Source organism: Pteropus vampyrus, unplaced genomic scaffold, assembly GCF_000151845.1.
Source record: "Pteropus vampyrus isolate Shadow unplaced genomic scaffold, Pvam_2.0 Scaffold25, whole genome shotgun sequence".
Classification (NCBI taxonomy): domain Eukaryota; kingdom Metazoa; phylum Chordata; class Mammalia; order Chiroptera; family Pteropodidae; genus Pteropus; species Pteropus vampyrus.
Window position 1 is genome coordinate 10934892 of NW_011888806.1, and position 15570 is coordinate 10950461.

Genomic DNA, 15570 nt, shown 5'->3' on the forward strand with positions numbered 1-15570 from the left:
GGTCACACTTTATCTTGGGGCTTTTCATGAAATTTTATCTTATTGTATTTAGTTACAGAAACTTAAAGAAAACTGTTTTCTGTTATTTATTTCATACGCGAGAGACAAATCAATACTAAAGATATTAAGATAGTAAAAACATATAGTAATGTTATATCATTTACTCTTTCACTTCATCCTCACCTAAGGGATTACAGATGTCTAGTCTTAACTCCTTATAATGCAAAAACAATGGTTCCTACGCTTTATTGTACATATATATTTTAAACACCTATGTATCTAGTAGTCTAGAAAATGCAGATATGATGAGACCCAAAGAAAGGCAGGGTACACAAATAATAACAACTATAATAGCAGTAACATTTAGTGAGTGCTTACTATGTGCTAGGAATGCTTCTAAGCACTGTACATCTGATAGGTCATTTAAACTTTCCAAGAACCATGTAAAAAAGTTATATTTTTGTCCCTATTTTCCAGAAGAAAAAACTGAGGCCAATCGTGATTAAGTAGTTTAACCAAGAATCATATAGCTGATAGAATAAGGATTAGAACCCTAGTCACCAAGCCAGAGCCTCTGTGCTCTGAGCTACTGTAACATGCAGATTCCCAAAGAAGGGAGAGAATTTAAAGTGCTGCTGATGGAAATACTATTCTATATGCGGGAAATGTAAAAGTTCCACATTCTCAAAGAAAACAAAACAAATATTTCTATGGATATTAGAAAAAGAACGTTATTTGTGTTGTGAAATCCTCCTAAAGTTAAATGAATTCTTTAAAGGGTGGGGGCTGGAAGAGGAAAGCCTGAATATCAGGTATTAATTGAGATTTAGTAGTACCTCAGCCTTCAATGGTTTGACTAACTAACGAACGACCAAATACTCAGGACTTCGGTTTTTCTTTGGAGTTTTCCTTTGTTGGTAGGTTTTTTCTTTTTCCTTTCTATCACATGAAAGCTTTGATACACACCTATAATGACAAAAGGTATGTGTGATAAAAAAAAGAAAAATCCCTTTGTCTTTTTCGATATCTCTTACACAGAATTGGTTAGAAAAGGCATAGCATTTTCAGTGATGTTAGAAATGGGGAGTGAGGCTATAAAACTGTACATGATCTCCATCTTTATAAACTGAGGCTGATTCAATTCTCGATGTACAGTTAAAGGAAAAGAATCAGAGAATGTGAAGTTGGGAACATTGTGAAAGAACCAGAATAGTGAGGGTAAGAATTAAAGAGGCTTGAAATAATACCATAAATAAACTATTATTTATACTATTTCCTAACCAAATTTTAGCAAAAGCTTAAAAAATTCATTTAAAACATCAAGTACAATGATATGCAGCTTCTACGAGGCTTTACATTTTCCTAATTGTGGGCAGCATACTTGCCCAATTTTCACAGCAGTTTGAAAACATATTACAAATATGAGGCTTCCTTTTCACGTCGGTAACAATACAGATATCAAAATTAGTCTATTAAAAAACTTTGATTTGCAGATTACTTGTTTAAGTATGCAAATATTCAGATCAAGATGATACCTCCATAGTATTTTTTGCAGGCCATAGAAAAAATAATAATTTTACACAAATATTATCGTCTAGTTAATAAATTTGTTTTTCACAGAGATATGAGTTAGCAACTCTGAAAGTATTTTATGTGTATTGAAGGTTTGAGGAAATAAGTAAATATATGATAGGAGAAAAAAGATACATTATTTTGTGAATGAGAACATCTAACATCCAGATCTTGGTTTCTAAATACCATTTTTCAATAAAAGAAATTTGGGCTCCTTGAATGGCTGATTCAAGGGCTGGATCAGAAAAAGCATAAGATGAACCTGAAGCATTTTGTGGTACTAGAAAACAAGAAGTGTTCTAAAAATTATAGTGAATAAAGAAAGAACACAGGAGCCAACTTGAAGACTAGACAATTTGAGCAACAAAATAAATACCAGTTGAAATAGATTAGTACACATATATTAAAACAAATATCCATGAGTCCATACTGATATAAATAAATAACTGAATAAGTAAAATAAGTGGAAGAAAAAGAAAAGCTCGTTCTTACGGAAAAATTTTAATTAACAAGTGTAGAAGGAATGATAAAACAGAAAATTACCATTTGGAAAATACCGCAATGACAACGATTTTAAGCAGAAAAATTTGTGGTCAAAAATATGATGAAAAACTGTCACTTACATAGTCTCAAAGTATCTTCCCCAAGATGCTTACTAATTACAAAAAGAAAACCAGCAATATATATATATATATAGAATCCCATATATATATATATATATATATACACACATATATATGGAATATATATATATGTGTGTGTGTGTGTGTATGTATCAAGATTATATAAAACAAAGAAAGATTGAGAAACTGTCCCAGACTGGAGGAAGCTAATAAGACAAAACAACTAAAAATATGTATGATTCCTGTTTACATCCAGAAGAAGGACACTGGTGGAACAACTGATGAACCTTGAATAACATCTATAAATTAGTTAATAGTATTATATCAAAGTTAATTTTCTGGTTTTGATACCTTTAAGATGCTAACATCTAGAAAAGGTTACATGGGCATTCTTTGCACTACTTTTTCAAATTTTATGTCTGAAATTATTTCAAAATAAAAAATATAAATGTTAAAATGTCCTATGATATTGAATGGAGATCCTCTTCAATAAGAATTCTCAATAATAATAACTAACATTTGCACCATGAAATGCTTTTTGCTACATTGTCTCATTTGACTATTATCCCACTTTACAAAATATTTTGTGACAGTTCAGAATATCAGAACTGACTCTCAAATCCAAAGTGTTTGGAACAAGAACTAATGTAATATTATTGCCAAATCAGCTGCTTATCTGGTTTTACATTTCTAAAAAAGTTTTATGGAGTGGAAATAGAAAGGAAGTATTAATAATAGGTATACAATAGTCCTCCTTTACCCTCAGGGATATGTTCCAAAACCCCTAGTGGATGTCTGAAACCACAGATAGTACCAAACTCTATATATACAACCTTTATATATATATATATGTATACACACACACACGCATACATACACACACATATATAAATATACACACATACATATACATACATACACATACACACATACACTCACCTATCATAAAGTTTAACTTATAAATTAGACCTTATGAGATTAACAACAATAACTAATAATAAAATAGAACAATTATAACAACATACAGTTATGTATATAAAGTTATGTAAAAGTAGTCTCTCTCTCTGATAACCGATCTGGTAAATGACAAGGCTACTAAGTGACTTAAAGGCGAATAGCATATATGGCATGGATGTGCTGGACAAAGGGATGATTCATGCCCTGGGCAGGATAGAGTAAAATTGTGTACGATTTTATCACACTACTTAGAACAGCAAGCAAATTAAAACTTATGAATTGTTTATTTCTGGAATCTTCCATTTAATATTTTCAAGCTGAAGTTGACCATGGGCAACTGAAATCCTGGAATGATAAATCGGATAAAGGGGGACTACTGTATGCTAATTCCTTTAAGCAGTTCGGAATAGCTAAAGTGAATTATTTAGTACATGGTTTCACCCGAAGTGAAGAAAAACAATGCAGTATATCCTGGAAATGTGTAACTGAAGAAGAAAGAGAGTCAGATAAACACCATGAACAATAATATTATGAAAGACCATGGGAAGAAAACAGGAAACGGACAAGATAAGATTTTAGGGTGAAAAAGAAATAAAGCAAAGAAAGAAACAAAATGAAGGAAATCAAACTGGAAGAAAGAGAAAAAGAAAAAAGTGGTTAGAGAAAGGATAGAAGCAAGATGTCCAACTTCAAAGAGGAAAGGGCCTATCACTTTAAATCAGAACAAAAGTGAATGGGCTGTTGATGTGGTGGCTCATAGCTATCACCTGCTCAAGACAGTTTTAATGTCATTAGAATTGAGAACATGAAGCCGCTAAAACTTCTAAGGGAGTTTAAGGGTAATTTTACTGATACTGAGACGGCATTACAGACACCCAGAGGCATTAGAGGCTCTCAGTCATCACAGGGCAAAGTCCTTTTTTTTTTTTTTTTTTGAATAGATACTAGTAGCTTATTTACATTGTCTCATTTAATCCTCATAAGCCAAGACTGCAGTTTTCATCATCCCTGTTTTGTAAATGAAAAAAAATAGGCTCTGAGAAGTTAAGTAACTTGTCCAAAGGTACAGCTACTAAATGAAATCTGCGTTTGGACCCCAGTTCTCTGGACTCTGAAGCCCACACCTTTTTTTATCTTTCATTTATTTGTTTGGTTTCTTCGTTTTTTTGTTTATATTTTCAATTATAGTTAGCATTTAATATTATTTTATATTAGTTTCAGGTGTACAGCATAGTAGTTAGACATTTATATAATTTTCCCCATCTGGTACTATAGACAGTTATTACAATATTATTGATTATATTCCCTATGCTGTACTTTACATTGCCTTGACTATTTCATAACTACCAATCTGTACTTCTTAATCCCTTTCCCTTTTTCACTCACCTCCAATCCCCACCCCACAATTTGGCAACCATCAGTTTGTTCTCTATATCTATGAGTTTGTTTCGGTTTTATTTCTTCCTTTATTTTGGTTTTTAGATTGCACATATAAGTGAAATCATATGGTATTTGTCTTTCTCTGTCTGACTTATTTCACTTATTATAATACCTTCCAGGTCCATCCATGATGTTGCAAATAGTAAGAGTTCATTCTTTTTATGGCTGAATAATATTCCATTGTATATACTACATCTTCTTTATCCAATTGTCTGTTGATGGGCATTTAGGTTGCTTCCATGTCTTGGCTATTATAAATGATGCTGTAATGAACATAGGAGTGCATATGTTTTTTTGAATTAGTGAGTTTCTTTGAATACCCAGAAGTAGAATTGCTAGGTCATAAAGTAGTTCTATTTTAAAATTTTTGAAGAACCTCCATACTGTTTTCCATAGTGGCTGCACCAATTTGCAATTCCACCAATAGTATGGCATTTTTCATAGAACTAGAAGAAATAATCCTAAAATTTATATGGAACCACAAAAGACCCCAAATAGCCACAGTAATCTAGAGAAAAAATGAAGTTGGAGTTATCACAATACTTGATATCAAACTATACTACAAGGCTATAGTAATCAAAACAGCATGGTACTGGCATAAAAACAGACACAAAGATTAATGGAACAAAATAAAGAGACCAAAAAAATACCCATACCTATATGGTCAATTAATCTATGACAAAGGCAAGAATACACAATAGAGTAAAGGTAGGCTATTCAATAAATGGTTTTGGGAAAACTGGACAGATACATGCAAAAAAATGAAACTAGACCACTCCCTTATACTACATATGATAATCTCAAATGGATTAAAGACTTAAATGTAAGACCTGAAACCATAAAACTAGAGGAAAACACAGGCAATAAACTCTCTGACATTGGTCTTAGTAATATTTTTTTTTTCTGATATATCTCCTTGAGCAGAGAAAATAAAAGCAAAATTAAACAAATGGGACTACATCAAACTAAAAAGTTTTTGCATAGCAAAGCATCAACGAAACAAAAAGACAACCTAATAAATGGGAGAAGACATTTGCCTATAACGCATCCAATAAGGGTTTAATATCCAAAATTTGTAAAAAATTCATGCAACTCAATACCAAAAAATCCTAACAACCCAATTAAAAAATGGGCAGAGGACTTGAACAGGCATTTCTTCAAAGAGGACCTGAACAGACACTTCTCCAAGGAGGACCTACAGATGGCCAATAGACATATGAAAAGATGTTCAACGTCACTGAACACCAGAGAAATGCAAATTAAAATCACGATGAGATATCACCTCGCACCTGTCAGAATGGTCATCATCAATTAATCAACAAACAACAAGTGTTGGCAAGGATATGGAAAAAAGGATTAAAGTATTTGGTCTCCTGATTGACGATGTACTCTGGCCATTGCCTTTCTTGGACCAAGAAGCAAGTGTAGATTTGTAGCAAAAGTCTAGATAAAAAACACCGGCTCCAAGACCCCAGTAAACAACTAACCCACTCCAAATTTCTCTTGAGACTCCTGCCCATCATCATTGCTCTCTTCAGTCTGGTTTCCACACTGCCAAGCAGGTGTGAACAGACTGCAGGAGTCCTGGTGATTTCAAGATAACATTTAAGCTGAAATAGAGTTTACTGACAATATAAATAAGTGAAAAAGCCACAGAATACTAAGTGGCAATTAATAACAGAAGAGACTAGTTTCCAGTACTTATTTTTGTAGTCATGACCTGAATCTGATACTTAAAGTCAAACAAAAATTAGCAGAGGAAATGAGAAAACAAACTGTTATTTTCTTAAAGTCTCACTTTAAATAGAAGAAATGTACCACGTTAGCCATGAATGAAGTAAAAAAATAAACAATTATAAACCCAAAAGTCATTATGAAAAAGTTATCAACTTAAAATTATTCTAAGAAAGCATTATTTTTATGTGATAAATTGCAAGACATTTAATACTACACCTGATTTAGTCAAAACTTTGAAGAGAATAAAGCAAGATAATAGGATAATTGATCAACCCAGAATACCAAGTTTTGTACCAACCCTTATAAATACCACTCACTAGTGAAAAAAATGTCAGCCATGCTTAAATGTCAGAAATGTGTTAAACTAAACAAACCTATTAATAAAAGATATATCGGGAGTGTGAAGAAAGAACCACTTGTGTTGGACTACAAACATAAAGATTCAAAAATCTGAGACTCAAAATCATATCAAATAGTCTCAGTGGAGAAACAATTCATAAATAAGTTATACAATGATAAAGGCTTTTATAATATGCCACAAGTTCTGCTTTAAGAAAAAACAGTCCAGAAAAAATTTTCAAATAAGCTACCAAATACTAGTTAGTGGCCACCTATCTACCACAAACAGTGCTATACTCGTAGACCTGTAGAGTAATGAATGCATCATTCTAATAAGAGTTGGGGTGCCAGGTTAATAACTATCCAAATGCTGCCAAACAAATGTTCTACGGCTAAATTGTTTACTACAGTTCTCAACAGTCAAAAAAATAACGGTGCGTCCTTGCCTCTGATTAAAATCAATTACAACACCAAATTCAGTCTCTCAGAAAGCAAGCAGGTAGACTGGTTCCTACACAAACTCATTCTAAGGAGAATTCACTGGAAATGTAACAATGGAATAACAAGAAGTTGCAAAGTAAAAGAACCGCCATCTCCAGAAAAAACAGCTAACATCTTTGCTTCAAATCAAAGTTCAGATTTAAGATAAAAATTTATTCTGGTTCATTGGAAATAACAGGCCAGAGGCCTTTGATGCCTGCCCCGAGTCTGTAAACACAGTCCTCATTATTGCAGTTACAATTTATGGGTCAACAATGGTATCAGAATCAATCTCGAATCTCTTAAGTAGTCACAGGATCTGTTCCCTGACAACCTTGACAAACAGCAGCACCAGCTGTTATTCAGCATATCCCAGACTACTAGGAAATATCATCAGCAATTTTAGCATATTCCACCTTAACATCACACATGTATTTATTCTGTCTCTCTTTTAGTCTTTCTCCCTCCTTCCCTTCCTCCCTCGCTCACTCTCCTCCATTCTCGCCCCTCCAGGCTCATGGTAATATGATCTTTACATATTATTTACTCTTTCTAAATTATTTTAGCATTTCACATTAATAACACAGCTCATAAATGATATCATACACTAATTGCTTATCATTTCCACAAATAGTTTGATATAATTTTACTTAATGGTTCTTTCTAAGACATTAAGTAAATCTTTATTATAGCAAACAAAAAGAGAACAGCAACAAAAAAGATGCCAGTGTTATTACTGCTATGCATTAGGTCAGACTGTTATTTGCTACACTAATAAGGACTAACCCTTAAAGCCACTAGTCCTATTCTTGTTTGAAAATAAATATATTCGAGGCAGAGTCTCAGATGTAACACTGAGCTTCATGCAAAGGTCTCAAGGAAGTCTGAACATTTAGCGTTCTCTCTTTTGAGATATAGAAGTAACTCCATTTTTCTGAGATCGCATCCTACACTTCAGAACTGGCTGGGAAGGTATGTGGAACAGCATGCTCTGGCATCCCATAGCTCGGTGGCACAAAGGTCTCACTTTGCTCCTGATGAAGAGTCTGTCTCCACCAGCTGAGCCATGTGCCCCACAGCCAACTTGCTCTATTTGTCCTCTGTAATTTTGGAAAAGAGCTCCTCAATGCTTTCAAGCTCCAGTCCCAGGCTCTTGTCAGGGAAGCTAAGGATACTCCCTGGAATGTTCCACAAATTAAACAGTAGAGGATAGGACCACAAACAGTGCGATAATAAAAGCACTGCACAAAAAGAATTCTCCATTTCTCAGCTTTACACAGCAGTTACCATGAGCTGAGGCCTCTTCTCCCCACCCTCCTCCATTCTCTCACTCACCTTCAATGATTATTTGACTCAAGGCAGTGCTTTAATCTCTTTAGAGATTACCCACGTTTTTAAAAAATTCTTGTTTTTGTTTTCTGTGTGAAATCTTTTAACTGTTAAATACCATCAGATTTATTTATTTTTTGTTTTTCAGGAATATGAACAGGATAAAAATAAGAGTACAATGTACAATCATAGTGTGGATTGAAGACTGAATTGAATGAAAATCTACAGTGAATTGAGAACATTCATATTAAATGGATTTGACACAGTTAATATTATTACAAGGAATTAGCTTAAAATGTAACCAAAAATAGAAAGTATGACAAATTGATTTTAATCTGGTATATTTTTCAACTGCCTTCAGAGTTAATCTAGACTCATAAAAATGATTTTTAAAATGTTAGTTACAGATTCACATGCTCTTTTCTCAGCCATAATTCCTCACCTAAACAATAGAATACAGAAACTCATGAGTGATTCTTTTTCAATTTTGCCAGATGGAACTTAAACAGTACCCTTCTAGTTGCAGACCAAAGGAAGTAATTCATTATGTGAATAGGATGCCTTAGGCTAACATCTGGATTTAATTTTAATTTTATTTGTAAAAATTTTTAATTTAATTTTTTAATTTTTATTTTCTTAGTTTTAATTTTTAATTGGTTTTCTAATTTTTAATTTAAAAAAATTTTAAATTTAATTTAAAAACTTTTTTTAGTTTTAATTTTTAAATGGAGTTTAATTTAGTATTGGGGTTTCATTTGGGTTTTGTTGTCTCAGGGAAAGGTGACTAGGGCAGTGGGGTAAAAAAACCAATCACCAAAAAGCAAGACCTTGTCTGCCTTGTCCTGACTGCATTCTGAAGCAAGTCACCTAAACCACTTTGGACTAATTTTATAAAATTGAAGTAAGATGGTTATAGCTATTTTCTAAGTGAGCTTTTGTTCTGATGTCTGATAATTTCATTCTAAAGGAAATGTAGCATATAACCTTCAACTTGTTCATTAAGAAGGCCTTGCATAGATAATGAACATAAAAGAATATCCAAAACATATATTTTTTTAATTCTATAATTTCAATCTTCTCCTTAAATCTAAATTTTTTACCAAATTCAAAAGAAAAGTTAAACATTTCAATATCATCTCCTTTTCCCCCTTCTCCTGCAGCGATAATAAGGCCCAGATTTACCAAAGAATGGAAAAGAAAGGGTTCCCTTTCACTCCTGGAAAATATCAAGTTAGCTTTGGTTTGCTAGACAAAATTATAGCACCTTTTATACTCATAGTCTCTGAGAGCTTAATAGAAGCACTAGTTTAAAAATTCACACATTAACAGTCCAAGGACTTAATAAACACAAGAAGAAAGACGAAAGGAAAGAATTTTAAGAAAATGGTCCTGTGATTTAAGTGATTCCAAAGCAAAATTCATCTCAAATTTGAAAACATTACCAGAGTTCTTGAGACGGCCCTGGATGAGTCATTCTTACTGAATGGACTCTATCCTTAACCTGACCCAAAATACACAAGGCCAACCCAAGTGCAGAAGGCACCAGAGGGGGAACAGGAAGTACTCACGTCACTCATCATTATGCGTAGAACTGTTAAGCAAATGGTATGTCTTATCACAGAGAATCGAATCAATGCATTTAATACCTTAATTTTAGCATTTATCTGAACATAAGAAATGTCTAGTTACATTGAATGAAAACTTCTGTAAACTGTTTCATTAAAAATATGACTGTCATCAGGAAACTAGTAACTTCATACTCAAAGGAACTATTCCTAGTATGTCTTCAAGTTATATTTGCACATTGCACTAACAGAGATGAGGCTGAGATTTTTACTGATTGTTTTTTGTTTTTTGGTTTTTTTACTACATAATATATAGTGCAGGGAGCTGGAGGCTGTTCTCTTCTATGCATCATAAGCACCAGTTGTCATCTAAGAATAGATATTGTTTCCATTTGTGTTACTAAAACAGCAGAAAGTATATGACTTTATTCCCAATTTCCCAGACAACTATAAAATATGAAGTTAAAACTATCTTTTAACCTCATTAGCTAGTTTGTTTCTCAATGGGGATGTTCTTGGCACTTGGGAAGAGAAAATTCTTTGTAGTGAGAGACTGTCACACACATTGCAAGATGTATGGCATTCTTGACCCCTAGATATGAAATGCCAGTAGCTTCATCCAATCATTGTGATGACCAAAAACACCCTTAAAAATTTTCAAATGCTTCCTAATGAGTAATCTGCCCATGCCCACAAACCCACAACTAATGAAAACTACTAGCCCACTGGCACATGAACTCTGTCAAGGAAAGGTCAAACATCCATTTTGTGAGCCTTGCCAATGCATACACATAGGCACATTCTTATCAATATTGCTCAAAAGGAACACACTACCATTTAATAATAGACTTTTTCAAGGCTAGAACAATCTAAGAAAGAATTTACTTCAACTCCCTTATTTTACAAATAAGGAAACTAAGGTCCAGAAAAACTAAGTGGTTTGCCTGAGTTCATAGATGCTAATTCATACTAGAAGTAGAATCAGAGCACACGTCCTCCTAGCTGTTTTCCCTTTCTATTCTTCTCCAACCATAGAATGAAAAGTAGAGAAGGATCTTTCAAAGCACCTCTCAAACTACTCTTTAAATGTGAAATTTTATCTATGGTGAGCCAGCAGGTAGATGTTCTTACTCTTCAAATTCATTTTTCCTAACACTTTAGTCCTGAAAAATATTTTCACATGCCACTAATAACTTTTAGAAAAGTTAATATGTAACTATTGAAAAACTGCCTTTTAAAAATCCAAGCGAATATTCTTTTAAATGGAAAAGAAAGTCCTCAAGTCTTCTCTAGTGAATCTGGATGCTGTATTTGCAAAGAGGCTACTTTTAAGTCTTAAAGTAAATACATCCTCCAACCAAAAACCAAATACCACAGTAAATTACTTTAAATGCAATAATGAACAAAGGCTGGTCAGTGCAACATTACCTGCTCTCTCTTTAAAGTAATGGTATACAATCAATAAAGATCTTAAAAACATTCATTGTTTTCTTTGAAGGGAAAAAATTCCCAGTATAAAAACTGTTATCACTTCCATTTTTCCAAACAGATTTTTTATCTCAGCATTACTTTCACATTAATTTGACTGGCAATATCTTCTTGATTATACGTGTTTTTCAAAATAAATATCTCAATTAATAAAATATTAAATGCAGTTTTTAAATTCTTAATTTCATTCCTAATTTTACAGCTGTTCAGGCATCTGGATTATTATCATTAAAATGTTTCAAACTGAACACAAATTCAATATTTAGGTCTCAGGGCTACTCAAAAAGAATGTCAGTTTTTATTTTGTAGTTCTAGAAGAAAGTACAGTATCTAACTACTGAGTGTCCGTCTACATATAAACTAATTGACATCTGTGGGACTTACCCACCTGCACTATGAGCAAGTAGCATAGAAAATAGAGGAAACAACTACACAAAACCAGTCATACAACACAGGACAGCATTTTGTGGAGAATAAAAAGCTTTACGTCAAACAATAAAACATGTACTTTTAACCACTCGTAAGTAATTTAATGTACCCTTATCTAATTTTTTCATGGTTTCCAAGTGCCAATTTTGAATATGTAATTGTCCTTAATCACCTGGAGGCCTTGCTAAAATGCAAAAGGATGGCTCCCGGTGGGGCTCAACAATTTGCATTTCTATCAAGTTCTCAGATGAAAATGATGCTGCAGGTTCTGGGACTACACTTTGAAAAATGCTACTTCACAAGATTTTTAGAAGTACTTTTTTTCTGACAGCTATTAATAATCAGAAGCACATTTTTCATTTTTACCCAATGTTCAAAATGTGCGCGCGCACGCACACACACACACAAACATAAATTAAAACATAAGAAACAATTTTTTTTTACTACATATAATGAACGCCAATTTATTTCTATTCTATTCTATTTTATTCCTTTTCACTGAATAGCATTGGTCATGAACCACTAATTTGATTTCATGACCCCTGATAGATGAAGACCTACAGTTTGAAAAATACTGCTCAGGATTCCATGTTCATCATTTAAGTTAATAATAATAACTGTTGACATGTATTGATACTTACTAGGTGCCAGATACCCTTCCAGTCTCTTTCCAGGCATTACTCAATTCATAAATTAAAAATGCATAATAATGTTATGAAATAAGTATTATTAAAAACTCATATTAACAGAAAGGAAATCTGTGTTCCTTGCCTATAGCCATGCTACCCTGAACAAGCCAGATCCCATCTGATCTCAGAAGCTAAACAGGGTTGGGCTTGGTTAATACTTGGATAGGAGACTACCTAGGAAGACCAGGTGCCGTAGGCATAAAAAGTAAAAAAATAAGGAATTGTAAGCTGACAAGGTCCTTGCAATCTGTGAGGTCAACCAAGGGTTGCCTCGCCTAAAAAAAAGAAAAGAAAAAAGAAATCTGTGGTCCAAGGCTAATGCAACTTCCCCAGGGTCACAAGGTTTATGCATATCAGAACCAGGTTGGAACACAGGTCTAATTCTTGAACATAATGGTAAAGATTGCTCGCTTAAAGTGAGGTATTTTAGTTTTGAATCCCAGATCTACCACTTAGTGGCTGTGTGATTTTGATAAGTTACTAAACCTCTCCAAGTTTCAGTTTTCCCAATAAGCAAATACAGTAAATTTTCTGGATACAAAATCAATGTTCAAAAATCCATAGCATTCTTATACTCTAATTATGAATTATCAGAAAAAGAAGTGGAAAAAATAACTCCTTTTGCAATTGCAACAAAAAGAATAAAATACCTAGGAATAAATTTAACGAAACATGTGAAGGACCTATATAATGAAAACTACAAGATCCTATTAAAAGAAATTGAAGAAGATACAAATAAATGGGAAGATATTCCATGTTCTTGGATTGGAAGAATTAACCTAGTTAAAATGACTTTATTATCTAAAGCATTATACAGATTTAATGCAATCCCCATCAAAATCCCATCGGCATTTTTTAAAGAAACAGAACCAAAAAAATCATCAGATTTGTATGGAAGCACAAAAGACCCCAAACTGCCAAAGCCATCCTGAGGAAAAAAAATGAAGCTGGAGCATCACTCTGCCCAAATTCAAATTATACTACAAAGCGACAGTAATCAAAACGGCATGATATTGGCAGCAAAACAGACACACAGACCAGTGGAACAGAATCGAGAGCCCAGAAAAGTAAGCTCATACTTATATGGACAAATAATTTTTGACAAAAGAGCCAAAAACATACAGTGAAGCAAGGAAAGTCTCTTCAATAAATGGTGCTGTGAAAACTGGAAAGCCGCATGCAAAAGAATGAAACTAGACTGTTGTCTATCACCACACACCAAAGTTAAATCAAAACGGATTAAAGACCTGAATATAAGACCTGCAACAATAAAATGCATAGAGGAAAACACAGGAATGAAACTCAAGGACCTTGGACTTAAAGAGAATTTTATGAATTTGACCTCAAAAGCAAGGGAAGTAAAAGCTAAAATAAATAAACGGGACTACATCAAACTAAAAAGCTTCAGCTCAGCAATAGAAACCATCAACAAAGTAAAGAGACAGCCATCCAAATGGGAAAATATATTTGCAAGCAACGCCTCCAATAAGGGCCTAATTTCCAAAATATACAAAGAATTCATACAACTCAATAACAACAACAAAAAAACCACAAATGATCCAATCAAAAAATGGGCAGAAGACCTGAACAGACACTTTTCCCTAGAGGACATACAAATGGCCAACAAATATATGAAAAGATGCTCAACATCGCTAGGTATTAGGAAAAAGTCTCCTTGTTCTTTTATATCTTCTAACTTTCCAGTTGTCCAAGGGTTTATGCTCTTAAGCACAAGGAAAAATAAACAGGGTGATATGTTTCCCTCAGAAAGGCAATGGTATACCGAAATAGGTGCGGGATGAAGAATCAGAAGAGTTCAGTCTTGACTTCACATTTATTATCTGTGTCATCTTTGAATTCTAGTTTGTATATCTGTAAAATGGAGTGATAAAACCTAGCAGGTTATTGTGAAAATTAGGTGAAATAAAGTATATGCAGTTATCTTGTATAGAGATACCACAATGAGATATCATCTCACACCTGTTAGAATAACTATAATCAACAGGACAAGTAATAACAAGTGTTGGAGAGGGTGTGGAGTTAAAAAAAACCCTCATACACTGCTGGTGGGACTGCAAATTGGTTCAGCCACTATGGAAAAACTAAGAATTTATCTACCATATGATCCAGCAACTCTCTACTGGGTATTTACCTCAAAGACTTGAAAACTCATATCCGAAAAGATATTTGCACACCGATATTCATAGCCACATTATTCAAGGTGGTCAGGACATGGCAGCAACTGAAGTGTCCTATGATAGATGATTGGATAAAGAAGCTATGGTACATATATACAATGGAATATTAGCCATAAGAAGAGATGAAATACTGCCATTTGCGACAACATGGATGGACCTTGAGATAATTATGCCAAGTGAAATAAGCCAGACAGAAAAAGTTGAAAATCACATGATATCATTTTTATGTGGAATATAAACCTAAAAGCAACAAACAGGCAAACAAACAGAGACTCATGAACATGAACAATAAACTAGTGGTTACCAGAGGGTAGGGTGGGAGGGGGAAGGAGGGAAGTAGATGGGATAAAAGGGGTCAAATATGTAGTGACAGAAAGAAATCTAACTATGGGCGGTGAACACACAAAGCAATATATATATGCCTTACTGTTGATTTGTACACCTGAAACTTACTGGATTTCATTAACCAATGTCACATAATAAAAATAAATAATTTTTTTAAAAATGGAAAAAAAAATAGAAAAAACTGTGTAGAGCAGGAATGAGATGACCTTATTGAATGTCAACTATAATTCAATTTAATTTCTTTCTCTAATTAAAAGGATAAGAACCACACAATTCCACTCATATGTGGGATATAAAACAGAAAGCAACAAATGAACAAATAAAACAAACTCATAGACACAGACAAGATATGATGGTTACCAAAGGGAAAGGGGTTTGG

General features: G+C 33.5%; 1 protein-coding gene and 1 pseudogene across 1 annotated transcript in view; one reads left to right on the forward strand and one right to left on the reverse strand.

Moving 5' to 3' along the window:
* The window catches only part of ARHGAP24 (Rho GTPase activating protein 24), a 464137-nt gene that overhangs the window by 439697 nt on the left and 8870 nt on the right, over nucleotides 1-15570 (reverse strand). The window lies entirely within an intron of this gene.
* Nucleotides 12729-12847, forward strand: LOC111737355 (annotated as a pseudogene).